The following is an 18,517-nucleotide window of genomic DNA, read 5'->3' as shown; positions in this document are numbered from 1 at the left end:
GGGCTCCATGCTCAGTGTGGAGTCTGCATAAGATTCTCGCTCTCCCTTTCCCTCCTCTACCCCTTCGCCCCTGCTCATGCATGCTCTCTTTCTCTCTGTCTCCCTCAATAAATAAAGTCTTGAAAAAAAATTATGAGGCCTAGATGGCAATGTCACTGAGTTTCAACTTTGGCCTAGTGGAAAGAGTACAATAAGTCATGACTTGCTGATTCTGTGGCTGCAGAGACAATGCGGCTTTTCTCAGTCTTGACCCCAACCCCAACCCCAACTTTAACTTGAGCCCTAATCCTAATGCCAAACTCAACCCTGATGCTAATGCTAACACTACACTCAATTAAAACCCTAATCGTATCCCAAACCTAGCCCCAATCCCAACACTAACCTGAACCATAAACTTAAAGCCAACCTCAACCCCAACAGCAGCCCTAATTCTAACTCCAACCCAGTTCTAACCCTAGCTCCAACCCCAGTCCAACCCTAACCCTAAGCCTAAGGTCAACACTAACTCCAACCCTAACTGGCTGGGCCTGCTGCTCTTTGAGCTCTCCATCTTGGCTCTCATTGGCTCTGCAGACCTGTTTTAATTTCAACTTTGACCTTGAATTGACCTCTCTCATAGAGTTGACTTATCCCTTAGCAACTCATCTCAGTGGCAAGTGTGTACCCTCTACTCCCCAACCCCACACAGGAACCAAAGGAGGTGCAGAAGCACTGACTCAGGACCCTTGTCTATCTAGCTAGACTTCCATTTTTGCTCTGCGGTGCCTATGCTGTACTGGCACGATGATACCAGTGATGGGAGTCGCTTCCTGGAGTCCCCTGAGAAGAGTGGAGTAATAAAGTTTTCTAGCCCAGCTTCCCCCCACCCTTTCTAAAGCCCAGCTCCACCCCATGCAGGATTTCTGTCCAGAGTGGGAGGAGGGGCAGGACCAATGGGTCTGACTATTTGTTCCCTAGACTTCTGTTCCATCGACTATCTTTCAGAGCCAGAAGCCTTTCTTTTACTTCCCCATCTTGTGTGGCACATCAGCTTCCCTGGGTCGTACTCTTGTTTCTCCTGGATGGCATTTCTTCTCCCACTTTCCCGGAGCTATGGAATGTCTGCAGGGAATGTGATGTGAGAATGGAATAAAAAAATCACACCATTAATAATTTCAAAACATTATTCTTGTTATGTGGCATAGAGGGCATAGATTCTTCTAGACCTTCTAGGATAGGCCTAGAACATGTACCCTCCACCTTCCATGAGTGTTAGCTTTCCCCTGGCTAGGGGAACAGAGTTAAGGGAGTGATAGAATAGCAGCTTCCCAACACATGTCTGGTAACGATCATTTCTGGATTTCTCCTGGAAACTTATTTTAACTTCCCTGAGTTAGGAAGGTGCCCTCTAATGAAGTCACCTGCCTCATTCCTAGACTTCGGGAAGGAGTAGGGCAGGTCAACACCTGCGCACTGTTTGCCTGGTTTATCTTGTTTTCTATGGGAGAAGTTGCAGCTTTTCACTCTTAATAAAGAGTTTTAACTGCAGTCACCTCATGGCAGGGGTTGAGACTTTGACCCTGTGCTTTATTTAACAACTGTGCTTTACGCTGCACATGCCAACTTATCTTTGGGAAACGTGTTCCAAGAAATCAATTGTGCTAATCTTACTGTGGACTCCTGAAATCTTCAAATAAGAAAAGATACATAAATACATATGTCATATAATAACAATAACATATCTTAAAACACTTATGTTCCATTGTAATTTCTGATTTCAGTAATTATGATTTGTCAAATTTATTTTTCATTATATAAGTGGCAAAATGCAGTTAAATGTTATCAAGTATAAAGGAAAAATAATGTTTTCCTTCAATAAATCATTTAAAGAAAAACTTTAGGACTTTGCATTTTTTAATGGTTTTTATAATTTAAAACCGCTTATATTACTTTATCTTTATGAGGGTGATTTAAAAAAGCATAACAGTTCATTTTTATCAATTATAATTTTATGAACATCAGAAATACAAACTTGCAAACTTGTGTTCATGTTTTTATGTCAACATCCGTAAGGGCCAGCAGATGTTCTGTGATCAATAATGCACAATTTATATACATTATCCTGAAGTGTCCTTGGCTGGAAATGTTGGTTGGCAATATCCAAATCATGGCGGAATATGAATAATGATAATCAACAAGAAGGGTACCATCAATCTGGCCATTGTGGCAAGTTTTATTTTAGCAGGGGAAGTAAAGTAGCTATTGATTTGAATTAAGTTTGGTAAGCCCAACCATGATTTTAAATAGACTAGTGGCTCCAGTTGGGAGTTTAATGGGGCTGAGATTAACCTTGGTGTTTCTAGGGATATACAATTGCTAACAATCTTGCATTATTTTGCAGTTTGATCCTTAAGTAAATTTAGACCCAATAAAATGTTCAAAATATATTTGCGTTTGCAATTAGTAAACAAAATATGCCAGACTTATTTTTTGATGCCTCATAATCTCAACCAAGAATAGGGACTAACGTAATGTGTTAAATATCTTGAATTGGGGTTGCTGTTTCATCTTATGGCAATGGTTCCCAGCCCTGACTGGGAATTAGAATCACCTGGAGAACTTAAAAAAAGAATAAGGGACGCCTGGGTGGCTCAGTCATTGAGGAACTGCCTTTGGCTCAGGGCGTGATCCCAGAGTCCTGGGATCAAGTTCTGTATCAGGCTCCCCAAAAGGAGCTGCTTCTCCCTCTGCCTGTGTCTTTGCCTATATCTCTCTGTCTCTCATGAATAAATACATAAAATCTTTAAAAAAAAAAAACAGCATCAAAACCCCACCAGACCAATTGAATCATCTCTCTGGGGATGGGACCTTGGCATCAATATTTTAAAAAATATATACAAGGTATTTTTTTAGAGAGGGGGAGAGGGTCAGGAGGAGAGGGTGAGAGAGTCTTAAGCAGACTCTATGTCAAGTGTGGAGCCAGACACAGGGCTTAATCCCATGATCGTGAGATCATGACCTGAGCCAAAATAAAGTGTTAGATGCTTAACCCGCTGAGCCTCGCAGGTGGCCCCATCCAGATCCACCAAATCTGACTTCTGCACTGTGATAGGGTACCCAGGAGGATTCTGGGCACATCTAAAGCAAGTCAGTGGGTCCCTTTGAGCCTTACTTTTCATGTCTTTGCAAGAAAGATCCTAATATCTCCTCTACTTCCCCCTAAGATATTTGGATCAAATGCATGATATATGAGCATTTTTCATAAAGTATACTTTTATTGTGGTAAAATATGCCTAACATAAAATTGATCATTTTAACCAGTTCTAAGTGTACGGTACAATGGCATTAAGAACATCCATGTTGTTATACAACCATCACTACCATCCATCTCTAGAGCCTTTCGTCCTCCCAAACTGGAACTCTAGTGCTCTTTAGATGGTAACTCCCTACTCTCTCCTCTTCTCAGCCGCTGGCAACCACCACCCTATTTTCTGTCTTTATGAGTTTGACTACTTTAGGTACCTCACAGCAGTAGAATCATACTATATTTGTCCTTTTGTGACTGGCTTATTCAGCATGATGTCCTCAGTGTTCCTCTAGGTAATAGCATGGGTAAGAATTTCTTTCTTTTTAGGGCTGAATACTATTCCATTGTATGGCTCTGCCACATTTTGCTTATTCATTCATCTGCTGGTGGACGTTTGAGTTCTATCTTTGGCTATTGTGAATAATGTTGCTATGAACATGGGTGTACAAATATCTTTTTGAGCCCCTGCTTTTGATTTTTTGGGGGGATAGCTGGATCACCTGGTCATTCTGTTTATAATTTTTTGGGGGGACTGCCATGCTGTTTTCCAAAGCAGCTGCACCATTTTACATTCCCACCAGCACTACCCAAGGATTCCAATTTCTCTACATTTTCTCCACAGCTATTTGCATGGTTTATTGTTTTTTTCTTTTTCTTTTTAATAGAATACCCATCCTAATGAGTGTGAAGTGGTATCTCATTATAGGTTTGACTTGCATTGCTCAATTGTTAGTGGTGTGGAGTATCTTTTCATGTGCTTTTTGGCTATAGAGTATTTCGTATCATGTATACTGTTGCAATTTTGAGATTATTATACTGAATTTGTAACATACTGACTACTTTGTTCAAGAAATGTTACAGATTTTCCATCATCTATTTTTAGGAGTAAATTAGCCAAATTTTCTTCTGGAGACTGAGTGAGTTGTAAACGCTGTCTGAGAGTTGAATCATGCAGCCCAAAATACCTTAATGTTTGACTTAATTTCTTCGTCCATAAAGTGGAGGAAATAATCCTACCTTGTAGCATTGTTTTGAGGGTTCAGTGAGATAATATGTGTAAAATGCTTCGTGAGTAAGCAAGAGGCATCATTTGTTCTTCTTGTACACAGTGGGCAGATTGATAAACCTTTGTCTGGAGAAGAGGTGGGGACCCTCGGGCATGCAGAATGTGCAAGATGATGAGCAGCAGAAGGAGAAGGGAGGATACGTTGAGGCCACCAAGCCACTGATGAGCTGTGTGCAGCATGCTTGGTGGATTTGTTCACAAGAGTGGGAAGCAGAGAGAGGTAAGACTGGGAGGGCAGGTTGAGACCAGGTGGCAGGGGAATGGAGGGGAATCCACCAAGAAGTGGCTTTTGAAGGCAATGGGGAACCACGAAGGTTCTGTGTTGGGAGGGACACGATCAAAGCTGTCCTGTGTTTATTGTTCCTCCCAGGTAGGCATGACCCTCAAACCATAATAGCAGCACCCCATAGCTGAGGCTTTGATCTGGACTATTACCGCTGTTTACCTTTTGGGGAGTACCCTGGATATTTACAAAGTGCCGTGTAGTCAGTTTCATTAGTTAAGAGATAAGATTAATTAGATTTTTGAGGCAAGCAGGGGACTGGACTTGGCTTTCAAAAAACAGGCATTGAAGGAAGCAGTGCTGGAGGCTCAGGGGCTGGTTCTCTCTGCAAATCTGAGGTGTGACCTCCTCCCTAATATTTTCAGCATGCAGGACACTGTACCAAGAGTTTTCCCAAAGGGATAAACCTGCCTTCAAGAAGATTATAATCTTATCCACAAGGGATGGGAGTGCTGCATTCATACAGAATGGAGCGTTTTCAAATATATACTATGCGGTACTTGTGGAAAGTGCTGGGTTGGGAAGGAGGGAGGTGGTATGAGAGACACTGTGTTCTTTCCACCACATTTTAGTAGAATCAGCAAAGAATGGCAGTGTTTATAACAAATTGTCCAACTTTCTTCAGTTTTTAATGAAAATAGTACAAATATTACTGGTAAATTTCTGCGACTTTAAGTACAACTTATCAACCTTAGATGGGAGAGCAAAAAATATGTAAAGTATTGGTGTTTCCATGAAGCAGACTAATCATTTAAAGCGAAAGGCTTTGTCTTAAGGAATGGCTTTTAGTGGCCTTTGGTAAATAAAACCTTCATTTGATTTCTAAATATACGTTTGAATTTATAAATTGTACTTTTCTTACCAAGAAACCTTATTCAGCTTATATTTTATATAATATGATTCTGTAACTGAGGTGTTAGAAATGGTTATCTTAGCCAAATAAATGATTTTAATTCAGGTGCCAATGGGATAACAAACAAATTTTGCTAACTTTCCTTCACTGCTGTGGAGAACTCTGGTCTTCAGTTTTATAGGATATCCCACAGGTATCCGCATGCCAAAGGATGGCCCCTGGAGTGATTCATTCAAGGATCATCTCTACAAAAGGCACATTTTGAGTATGAAACTTACACTCTAGTAGAAATCACTCAGGCTTCAGTTAGAAAAATAGAAACCATTGTAGGTATTTCAAATAGGAAAGGATTTAACAGAAGGAATTTGATGTTCATAAAAAGAAATACAAAAAGTCTTGAGGTTGCAAATGAAGTCAGAGGAGGCACCTGTTAGCTTTCAGGTTCGCCACTGTTGTCTCATTACAAGAAATTGCTGCTACCCCCAGATCAGGAAAATTATAGGCAACTGCTACCCATGGTCACAGCTGGTCATAGCCATCCTGCAGCACCCAGGCTGGTAACTAGAAAGGGGGAACTTAGAAGTTGCTGGGAAACGTCACATTTGCTAAAGCCTGAACTTCCAAATCTTGTGCAAGTATATATATATATATATATATATATATATATATATATATATATATCAGAATTGATTTCTTATCAAGCACTGTGAATGCAATGGAGTCTAGGACATGTAATCACCGGCCTTCCAGTCCTGGAATATATGGGTAAACATATATATGAGTGTGAATGCTGGTGGCCAGAAAATAAGTGCTAAAAGAGGTATGGAGTGTCATTCCCATTTTTTAAATGAGGAAACTGAGGTATGGAAGCCAGTATGTTGCCCAAAGACTCAAAACTCTTATCTGGTTTCAAAACTAGAGGTTTTTAGCAATTATATGGCAAGTATCTATCACAAGGCATATAGCTCCAAAACCTAATTTGCTTGCTTGGCTTTAACCCTCATCAGCTCACATTCTTTTAGGCTATATAATTCAAAACAGACCGTTACAAATGGATTATTTTGGCAACTTATTTGGTGGTATTTCCAAATTTGCTAACCTTTTCAACTCCTTCCAGAAAATGTGATCTGGGTAGCTCTTGCAATTATGGTAAGCTCCTTAGATACCAACTCTCGGTTTGGTGATATTTTAGGGAATGGGGTGAAGAATTATTTGTGCTACAACTCCTAAGTCCATGTTTAACGTCAAATTATAGCATAGACAGTATCTATGAAATCTCTAAAACACATCCAATTTTCCTTATTCTTTGAGTTCCTTGTTGACCTTGGCTTAGGATGAAGTTATAAGCAAAGGAATAAAATTGGCATTTAGTGACTATGACCCCCGCCCGCAAGCCAAGGCCTAAGTAGAAAGAATGTATATTCAGTATAATTCTTACATTCATTCACTAACAAAAATTAATTACTATGTACCTTGCTGGATTCATTTATTCATTCCTCTCGTATTCTTTGTGTTATGTACTGGTTATTCTCCGTTTGTTCACCCTCCCCTTCCTCTCCACGTTCACACAGGTCCATTCTCCTTCCATTCTCTGCTCTGCTCTGTTCTCAGGAAGCTGACTCCTGCGTTACCATGGTGCCCCACTTGCTGGGTTCCATTTGGGTTTGGTTCATGGGAAGAACCAGCAGTCAACTGAAAGACAAGAGAAGCGAGACATGGCAGTGTTTCCTCTCTGCTCCCTTCCTTCGTGCACCTCATTTCTGACCACAGACATGTGCTTCAGGGGGCCCACTGCCCTACAGTTTCCACTGTCACTGTGTTCCAGTGACATTATTATCTCCCCTTGTCCCTTCAGCCCTAGCATGACAATGGCTTTCCACTCTTCCTGGTCCCCGGGTGCCTCACCATCCCTCGTTTATTCCAGTAATCCTCCCCTCACTTCTGTAAAGAGTCCCTTCATTGCCTTGTCTTTAAACCATCTAGATTATCAACTGCTGATTCTCCTATAAGGCCACCAGAATCACCTGTTGATCAAACAAAGCTGAGTCTATTATTTACTATGGTGAGGAAAAGCATCATCTTAGTGAAGTGTTAGTAGTATCTCAGGATAATATTCATAGAGTTCTAAGGTGGGTCTTTAAATTCTGGAATCCATTAAAATTGGGCACAATGTGTGATAAAATGGCTTAGGGTCAGTGGATACATCAGACAGGAGAGTTGCAAAATGAGACTCAATGAATAAATGGTTATTTGAGAGGTAAGCAGGTTTGCCCAGTCAAGTGGCCTACTGTCCTGAGAGGTGAACTGTTTGTCCAGATGAACAACTTATTGTCCTGAGAAGACAATTGGCCCAGCACTCTATCGTTCAGATACATGAGTATTGGAAGATCTTACTGGTTTAAGACCTTATCTTTCTGGGTTATAATTCCCCCAAATGAAAATAAATTCCTATGATACAAACCTAATGATTAAGCCATGGGGCTTCAGGCATCTGACTGACAATATAGTGCCCACTTGTGGTCACCCTTCAGCCCAAGCTGGAGGACAGACCATTGTCTTCCAGGGGCACTGTCAATCCAGATCTCCACACCACTTGAGTTCTGATTGTGCACCAGGTTTCTGAGGGTGGTTATTTTAACCTATCCAGATACCAGGTTTTCTCATTCTTATTGCTAGGTGATCATTTGTTAGCTCATTTGATGAGACAGTGGCTGCACTGCAGCAGTAGTTTCTGGAGGTCATACATGTAAACATGGCAACACAGACAAACACTAAAAGAAGGATTATATTCAGAGTTTGTAGTATACTTCTGTGCCAGGAGCCAAGAGTGCCCAAATTAAACCAGGAGAACAGACTTGTCTCTTGTCCGAAGAACCCTCAGAACCAGGTATGAGGGTATTAGCCAAATCACCTCATTGTATGTTTTTGTTTTATTTTGTTTTGTTTGCTTTCTAGATCCCAGAGAGTTCTGTGGGGATGTAAGGACAACATTCTGCTACTAATATATATAGCCCCTATATGATATCTACAGTAGCTCTACTTGGCAGATGATGGGAGACAAGCTGGTTGGAGTGAAGTGTTTTGCTGGCTTAAGTCAGAAATAGAAGGGGCTTCTCATTGTTGTATGTTTACCTTGAACTCACCTTGGTCAAATCATTTATCACAATGTCCTCTGATTTTCCCGTTTTTAAGATGAGAGAGGTCAGATTATTTTTGTGTGTGTGTGTGTTTTCCAAACTGGGTTGTGATCCATTAATGGGTGGTAAAATCAATAAGGTGGGTCACAACCAATTTTTTAAAAAATTAAATAGAATAGAACATAAATATCATATGACCTCACCTAGTAAGGGTGAATATTCTCTTGTGAAAGTATTTATGGTAGGCTAGGAGAATCAAGTTTACAAAACACTGGATTAGATAATCTCTAAGGGCTATTCATTTGTTTGATTCTCCAATTCCCATAATGAATGTGTTTCACATGCTTGCTGCATAGTATAAGCTTCTACATGCTTCTGAACAATGCTCTGCATGTAAGTAGAAAAGATAAATAGTCCTGTGATTTGAAAGGTCCAGGAATTGAGATGCCTCAGCAGACTGACCCCTGCAGAGAACTCCTATTTTTAAATATTTGGTGTGATTAAAAACAACCAATGTGAACATAAACAATTTTATTTTTAAAAGTTTCCAAATTTTAAGCATGTTTACTTCCTTTTGAATTCTCTTCTGATCACTGTTCATGTGTGTTTAAAAAGAAAATGTATTTATGTTCAGGGTCACAACACTTTTCCTTCCTTCCTTCCTTCCTTCCTTCCTTCCTTCCTTCCTTCCTTCCATCTTTCTTCCTTCCTTCCTATCTTCTTTCTTTCTTTTTTTCTTTCTTTCTTTCTTTCTTTCTTTCTTTCTTTCTTTCTTTCTTTCTTTCCTTTCTTTCTTTCTTCTTTCTTCTTTCTTCCTTTCTTTCTTTCTTTCTTTCTTTCTTTCTTTCTTTCTTTTTTCTTTCTTTCTTGATTTTATTGATTTATTTGAGAGAGAGAGCGAGAGAGCATGATTGGGGGTAAGGGCACAGAGGCTCAGATAGTGAATTTCCCTGTTTATGTAACATAGGTAGCAAAACTTGGATCTTCGGACTACTCAATCCTAGCTGCTTCAGAAGTTTCAGGAGATGAAGATCCCGCAGATACCAGAAATGCAGAAGACACAGGAGAATATGAAAGATATGCAATCCAGAAAGTTCAGGGGGAAGTTAGGGAGTAGGCCATTTTTCAAGGTCAAAGTGGGAGAAGAGGTTGAGATCTCTCAAGCCAGGAAGTAAGGCTAGTAGAGTAAGGTAACCATCAGTGCTTAGGGAATGAGTCTGGGGACTAGATGCCACCCCTATATTGACAGGAGCTGGGGTCAAGGCATGAACACCCCCAAATCTGCAGGGAAGCTGAGAGGCCAAGGAAGGAAAGGTGAATCCTTCTGTTATATGGTTCTGACTCAGAGACAAAAGCAAAGAAATTTCCAGCTGGGGAGCAGGGAGCACATTTCTTCTATCATATAAAGTTGCCAGATAAAATACAAGACACCCACCCATTAAGTTTGACTTTCAGATAGATCACAAATAATTTTTAGTATGTCTTGTGCAATATTGTAAAATATTATATACTACATATATACAGGCAAATAACAAAAACTTATTTGTGGCTTATCTGAAATTCAAATTTAAATGGTCATCTGGTGTTTTTATTTCCTAAATCTTGCAACTCTTCTATCACAGCCAGAATAGTTAGAAATATGATTAGCCTCCAGGGTGATCGAGGTTCAAAATCAGGTGTTTTGGAGCCATGTAGCTCCTTCTTGCATCCTGACACCATACACGTTTGCACACAAGAAGCATACAAACCATTGCTGGAGCTTCACCTTCCCATATGAATAAATAGGTCGTAGTTTTACAAAGGACTCAGTTATTAACACGATCTTGAGGCTGAGTGTTCAGACTTCTTGATGCAGCCCTATAAGTTTCCAGGAGCGTGAAAGTTCACTAACTGGTTACAGAGCCTGCACATGGGGAAAAATTGTTCCCAGTGTGGAAAGGCCAGGGGATGATCAAAGCCTTGCAGGACAAACACTTCCTGCCTCCAGCAAGCAGCAGCTGCTGTACCCGTTCGGGACAGAAAACTGGCTTGCCTTTTGTTGGCACATAGTTCCATCGATGTAAAAACATGCGTTTTAAAAAGGAGAGAGAGTAGTTTGCTCCAAGGTATTTCTATGCTCTGTTGAGTTAGTTCTAATTATTTTAAGGAAAACTGATACGCAGAAATTTGAAGTTGGAAAGTAAGCACAAGAGTTGCTGCTCCTATAGGAGATGCTGAACCAGAATGCTTCTTGCAGCATTATTTGTGGAGGTAAAAAAACAAAAACAAAAAACAAAACAAAACAAAAAAAAAACCAAGGGGAAAATGGAATGTCCATCTAAAGGGGCCTGGTTGAGCACATCATTATGAATTTACATGTGGAGTATTTGGTAACTCTGGCTGTTATCAAACATAATTAGCTAGAACCATGAGCACATAAATGGGAGGATTACTGTGTTATACAAGTGAGGAAAACAGGGGATCCCTGGGTGGCTCAGCAGTTTAGCGCCTGCCTTTGGCCCAGGGCACGATCCTGGAGTCCCGGGATTGAGTCCCACATCGGGATCCTGGCATGAAACCTGCTTCTCCCTCTGCCTGTGTCTCTGCCTCTCTCTCTCTATCATAAATCAATCTTTAAAAAAAAAAGTGAGGAAAACAGAAAGGATAATGTGTACAATAGAATAAGAAGGGTGTAAACAAGAACTAAAATTCCAGCAGCCATCAGTACGTGTAGGTGTGTATTTGTATGTATTTTTCTGAGCAGAGTGTGGGAAGATCCACATTGGATGGTCAGTATCAATTACCTGGGGTGAAAGGGAGTTGACAGGAGGATTTTTTGCTTTCTGTTTGCACCTCTTTGGATTCTCTGACTTAATGCAACAAGTGTGTATTACTTATGAAATTAAGAAAAAAAATTAATGTCAAATAAAATGTAAACAATTATATGACATGTAGATTTAAAAAGCTTCACCAAAGGGCTTCTTTACATAGTAGACTCCCTACCAAATTCCTTCCTCCTCAATTCAATGAACACATTTAAAATATATTTCAATTCACAAAATTTTCGCTGACAATTTTTCTAGGAATGTACTTCGCACTGTGGTATGTTTAGGTCATTTATCCAGGGGAGCTAACCGGAAGAAGGGTTTTGGCTTGCTGGGGAAAATGCTAGATATTACGAGAAAATTGAGATGAGTTAATGGTAACAAACAGCTTTATTAGGAATTCAAAAGCTTGGGAAGCTTCAGAGCAGACACTCTGCGTATTTTTCTTGAAATGAAAAACCAGTATAGGTTTGCATATATTTGTAAGTCTTAGTTTTAAAGATGTGTCCATTCTCTGCTTATGTATCATTCATCCAGCATCTGAAGGCCTGATTTTTCAGGTCTCCTTTCTCAATACTGAGCAGTGTACTAATCTGGCATTTTCTAGAGTAACCTGTCACCAAGCCTGTGCTCTAGAGAGTTCCATGTATTTATTAGACCCAAGAACAGGAAAGTATTAGGTGCTTTTTAAATATCTTTGTATAATTTATATATTTATATTAGAAAGGTATATATGTTTCCTTTGTGTTTCCTACAGCCACCATAGTCTTTTTAAAATGGAGTACATAAATAAAAATAAATATGAAATGTGTAATGATGTTGTTCATGGGAAGAGGGCAGATGTCTGATATGGTTGATAGGTGGATAGAATGAGGGTCAATCACCTTGAATTTCCCTCAATTTCCAGCTGAAGTATTGAATTGGTTTCCATCTAACAGGTGATTGGTGGGAGGAAAAGGCTTTTTGCTTTGAACTCATTGTAGACCAGTAAATTTGCCAGGCATCTACCTCGTCCATAAAATTGCAAGGAAGGGATGTCGATACCAAGAGCAAAAATTATTGTGAAGAAGATGGGATGAGATGTATGAATTGTTCTGAGGTCCTGGGAACTGGCTGGATCAGGCCAAGGAATACTGTTGTTAATTTGCTGCCTGGTTGGCCCCCAAACCAAACCAAAACAAACCAAACCAAACCAAAACAAAACAAAACACTCACAGGTATATCTTTAACAATATTCTATTTTGCATTAAGTAAAGGTATTTTTCAGTTATGTGAGATTTGTTAAGACACATCAAGTCTCTGGGCTGCCCCTAGATTAAATGCTTACGGCTCTAGGAATGAACCCAATGCATGGCAGCCCTTTAAACAGGGCGAAGCAGAGCATCTTGTGTTTTGCTTTCCTTCAACGTGCTAAGGGACTTGACCCAACCTGTTCCATATGCCAGAATGTCTCTTGTCCTTTTAGCCTGAGGGCATTTCTGCAGCCTCCTGGAGGTCCTGCAACTGGACCACTTCTGATCCATGAGAATTCTAGACATTTTGAAGCCATAGGGGGAAAATTATTCTTTGGACTGGAACTTTTGGAGGAAATTGAAATGTATGCAAGTTTTAAAATGCACTTTCCACATCTGAAACCATTTTATGGACACAAGAGGATAATACTGGAATGTACATAATTTGGTTTCCTCATAAAGTTTGGTATTTTTGAGACTAAGAACTGAACATGTTTTTTTTTTTTTTTTTGTGAGAAATGTGAGCTTTTCTTTTTAATCACAAAGTCCAAGAAAACATTTTATTTATTTAATTATTCCATTTTTGCAAAAGAAAAAAAAATCACCTCAGGACTCCTATCCTCTGTGAGAAGAGAAAGAGTTCCAGCAAGGACAGCCCTCCTTTAGGAGAAGGTGTGCCTGGGGTTGCTGTATCAAAAGGAAACAAGCCACTTTCCTGTGGCTGTATCTGCTCCAGAGCTCTATTTAATGTTCCCTATTCTGTTCTATACTCTTTAGGGTCGAGGTGTTTGGGGGTAAAGCCATTAAACACACCACCTCACAGTTGGTCAAATAGCACACAGGCGCACACACGAAGTCCAGAATAAAGAGCAAAACAGCTCTGTTATGTTACCTTACATCAAGTACAACACAACACATAGGATCTATGAGGCCGAGATTTGAGAGGGTCTGCTTTGTTCTGTTCAGTGCACATGAGCTCCTCAGGGCGCTGGTGTAGAGCTGCCAGGTACAATAAAGGACCCTGAGTTATATTTGCATTTCAGATAAACAATGAATGCTGGCAATAATTTGGGACATTGGTACACAGTATTGTGTGCATTTATTGTTTATCTGAAATTGAAATGTACGTGGGTGCATGGTATTTATATTTGCAAAATCTGGCAACCCTCCTGTGGGGTCTTCAAGAGCACAGGAGGGTTGGGGGTCTTCATTCTAGCCTTTTGAGGGCACTCTATATTTCTTCACTCACTCATTCACTCAACAAACTCTTCTGGAACATTTACTCTGTGCCAGGCTCTGTTCTAGGTCCCGTAGAGACAGCCCCAGACAAGCTAGGCACTGCTCTTGCACTCTTCTAGAACTTTCAGTCTTGGAAAAACAAACAAAAAAATAGGTATTCAAAAAGAAGAAGAAGAAGAAGAAGAAGAAGAAGAAGAAGAAGAAGAAGAAGAAGAAAGAAAGAAAGAATCAACAAGATAACTTCAGATAGTGATGATGGCACCAATTTTGAAGAAGAGTGAGGCTGGTGGTCAGAGAAGGACTCCTGGGAGCACTGACTGATCTGGGGCTTGAAGGATGAGGAAGGGAGAACCATGGCAGGCACTGAAGGGAGAGTGTTCCAGGCAGGAGGGATGAGTAAGTGGGAAGGCTTTGAGGCAAGAATGGGGCTGGGCGTGCAAAGAATAGAAAAAAGGTCGATGTGACTGGATGGGTGAGCAAAGGAGCAGGTGGTAATGTATAAGGTCAGAGAGCAATTCGGGGCTATTGCTGGAGCTGGGGAAAGCCAGTGGGGGATTTAATAATCTGATTTATGGTTTTATTTTTTATTTATTTTATCTATCTATCTATCTATCTATCTATCTATCTATCTATCTATTTATAGATGGAGGGGTTAGGAGAGGGCAGAGGGAGAGAGAGAATCTCAAGCAGGCTCCATACACAGCTTAGAGCCTGACGTGGAGCTCAGTCTCACAATCTTGAGATCATGACCTGAGCCAAAATCAAGAGTTGGATGCTTAACGACTGAGCCACCCAGGTGCCCCGGATTTATGGTTTTAGAAGATCACTCTGGCTCCTCCAGGGAGACTGTATTTTAAGGAGGAAAGAATGGAGGCTCAGAGGCCATTTAGGAGGCTGTACCTGTCTAGATGATGGTGGTGCACTGGCCAAGAGGGGAGGGGGGCTGATGGATTTGGAACATGTTGGAGAGCCTTGCTGGAGGAATTGCTGGAGAGCCATGTCGTGGGTGAGGCACAGAGAGGATCCAGATGATTTCTCCCAGCTTCTCAAAGAGAAAACCTTTTCTCTGTTTCCTCCTCTCCCCTTTTTTCTTTCCATTCTCCCTTATACACTGGCCATGTCCCTGCCTGGCCCAACTCTCCAGCTCCTGCTCTTCTGCTGGTGTGCGGCCAGGTTTTCAGTAAGTTCTAGACCTGCCTCTTGTTGCTGCTTGGGGCTGGGGTGGGGAGAGGGGGCTTGGGATCCTAAGGGCAGGGAAGGAGAGGGAGGAAGGAATCCTTATCACAGCCCCCCATCTTCTTGGCTCAGCTTTTGGATGTTATTCTAAATGTACTGGGTCTTCCTTTCCTTCCACTGATCTAACTTCATCTATCATCACAGGATCCAGGAGTGGGCAAAAGGTGAGAACTTGTCCCATTTTGTAATTCTCCGAAGAAGAGCTACACTTGAAGTAAAAATTTCAGACAGGAGTGAGAAAAGGGTCAGCGGCTGGCCCTTGTCCCTTGAATTTTCTGCTGGTGGCAGTTCTGTTTGGGTTTATAATTTTCCAGCCAAGATGTTTCTTTGTCATTCCCAAGGTTAGGAAGAATGGTAAACAGACAAATGGTAACTAAATCTGCTCAAGGAAATAATATATGTTGGAAGGAAGGAAGCAAGAGGAGAGGGAAGAAGAGCGGGAGAGGGAGGGAGAAAGAGAGGGAGTAACAGCAAGCTTCCCCGAGAGTAACATATGAATGAGGATTTGCTGCTTTATTTTCTTAATCTAATGGTCACTAAGCACCCCCCGCCCCAGCACAGACATAAAGCAGAAGTCATCTGAGAGCCAGGACTGATTCATATCTGGGAGAGAGGGAGGCAATGACTTAGCAGGAAAACAAAACAGAGCAGAAACAAGAACAAAAACAAAATCGCCCTAACTTGGGTTTGATCTTGACCCTGTAGCAGCTGGTGCCGGGAGCCCCTGGGGGGCAGGGCCCCTGTGTCTCCCATCCTCGCAGCCTGGCGGCTCCTAGCGGGTGGGCCAGGCCAGCATCAGTGCGTGTGGAAGGGAGAAGGAAGGTGCCAAGAGCACCTCTCTGGGCCCCATTACCTCATGTTTAAGGGAAAGGGTTGGACTGAATGAGCTCAAAGGTCCCTTTCAGCTTCAACACTACTGCGTTCCCACACCTCCTCTGTTTGCTCTCTCCTGCTTCATGCTCACAAATTTCTCTGCAGCCAACGCTGTTTTAAAAACTTTCTTTCTTTTCCTTGCCTCTCTTCCGTGCTTCAGGCATCGAGCAGAGTTCCCAGCTGTTTGCTGTTGGCTGCTTATTATACTTAGGCCTTGGGGAGGACAGATAAAGAGATGGCTTGGCGGGTCAGAGTCACATAGATGGACAGCTTTGTGTTAGTATAGGGTCAAGGACCAGAGAAAAGATCTGTGAAATTTAGATATTTTTTTTTCCATACCGGTTCCCAAAATGCAGCCGACTGGGATGATCACATCGAGCCCCCTTCTCCTGGAAGCCACAGAAAGCTACTTCCAGAGAGGAGAACTACCAAGTTCTGCAGGGTTTGGAGGCTGGCAGCTGGCCAGAGAAATGGCTCCCAGAGCTCAGAGTAACTGCATTGGAGTTACAGAAACAAATCAATCCTCTATTGCCTGACGTGGGCCTACTGTTTATTCACATGTTGGGGAAAAAAGAAAAGAAAAAAGAATGTAGAGTGTTATTCAGAAAAAAAAAAAAATCTTATCCCCCCAAGACCATTGCAGCCACTTAGGATTTTGTTTCCCCCCACAGGATTTATTTTTTTCATCATCTTTTCACAAAAGATGATGGTATATTGAAATGGATCACACAAGAATTATCCAAATAGTTATAGGATTTTCTCCTTATTTTTCAGAGGAAAACTTGAATATAAATGAAGAAGAGGGATAACACAGAGATCAGCCTCTGACACTGTTGTCACTAGATGGAATGGTTTTCTCTGCAGGCGATAGGAAACCCATTTAAATTTGACTTTAACAACATATTTATTTATTTAACATACAAAAACCATGATTTTATCATAAAAATTCTGTGTATTCAGAGGCTCCATTGTGTGACCAAGGACACAGTTTTCCGTCGTTCCAGAGAGCACATTGTGATGTCAGCAATCACAGCAGAAAAAGGAAAGTTTCTCCCTGTTTTATGTAGGTTCCATCTGCAGAGAGAGGGAAAACCTTTTATTTTTTTTATTTTTTTAAGATTTTATTTATTTATTCACGAGAGACACACACGGGGGGTTGGCGGGGAGAGAGAGACGGAGACATAGACAGAGACAGACAAGCAGAGGGAGAAGCAGGCTCCGTGCAGGGAGCCTGATGTGGGACTTGATCTCCTGGATCACACCCTGGGCTGAAGGCAGGTGCTAAACCACTGAGCCACCAGGCATCCCAAGGGGAAACCTTTTAGAAGCCTTGCCATCAATCCCCCACCCTATTTTCATTGGTCATAATGTCATTACATGCACATACCATCCTATATCCTTCACTTGGTAAGGGAATGAGACCATCGTGATTGGCTTAAACTTGCGCTATCAATTAGAAATATAATGTGAGCCACATATGGAATTTTAAATTTTCTAGCAGTCACATTAGAAACAACAAGAAGAAATAGATGATATTGATTTTAATATATATTTATTTATCGCTACTATATCTAAAATATTTTTCAACATATATCCAATAAATGATTAATGTTATATTTTACATTTTAAAAAAATATCAAAGCTTTGAAATCTAGTGTATATTTACATTCACAGAACATCCCACTTTGGATTAGCCACGTTCCAAGTGCCCCCAAGCACTCTCCACTCTGGCCATGCGGAGCTGTACTTGGAATGTCTTTGCTTTTATGCCTTCTTCATACATTTTTTTTTTTGTATTATTCCTTGTCTTTAGATTACCTTCTTTCTTCTTCTTCCTTTCCCTCTTCCATGTTCCTCTTCTAGGGAGGCTTTTTTACCCCTCTTTCCAGGTAGGATTAAGCACCATAAGGCTAGGTGCACCTCTCCTCTGGCACATGTCAAATTGAAGCATATTTACTGTACCCTCTCATTAGATGGTAGGTTTCTTGAGGGTAGGGGCTGTGCTTTGATCTCTGTAACCCCATGGCCTAGCACACAACGCCCACTTGTCACAGCACCTGACAAAGTAGAAGCTCCATGTCTCTTGAATGGATGGATGGATGGATGGATGGATGGATGTAAGATTTCTATTCTCCTTTCTAGTCTTTCCCCATCCATAATTGGAAAGCAGCCCTCCCCAGCTTCCTGCCTATGAAAACTGTTATTTTCCTAGGGCTGTCATATCGAAGTACCCCAAATTGAGTGGCTTAAACCACGAGAATGTTTTGTTTTTCAGTTCTGCAGAATAGAAGCCAAAAATCAAGGTGTTGGTAGGGTCGGTTCCTTCTGAGGATTGCGAAGGATAATGAGTTCCATGCCATAATCCTAGCTTCTGGTACTCAGGCACTCCTTGCCTTGTAGATGGCAGCCTTCTCCCTGTGGCTTCCTTCTGTTGATAACTGTGTTTCCCCTTCTTATAAGGACACCAGTCAAACTGGACTGGAGCCCACTGCAGTGACCTTATCTTAA

The sequence above is a fragment of the Vulpes vulpes genome, chromosome 7 (genome assembly GCF_048418805.1).
Source record: "Vulpes vulpes isolate BD-2025 chromosome 7, VulVul3, whole genome shotgun sequence".
Classification (NCBI taxonomy): Eukaryota; Metazoa; Chordata; class Mammalia; order Carnivora; family Canidae; genus Vulpes; species Vulpes vulpes.
Note: the sequence above shows the minus strand (reverse complement) of the source record.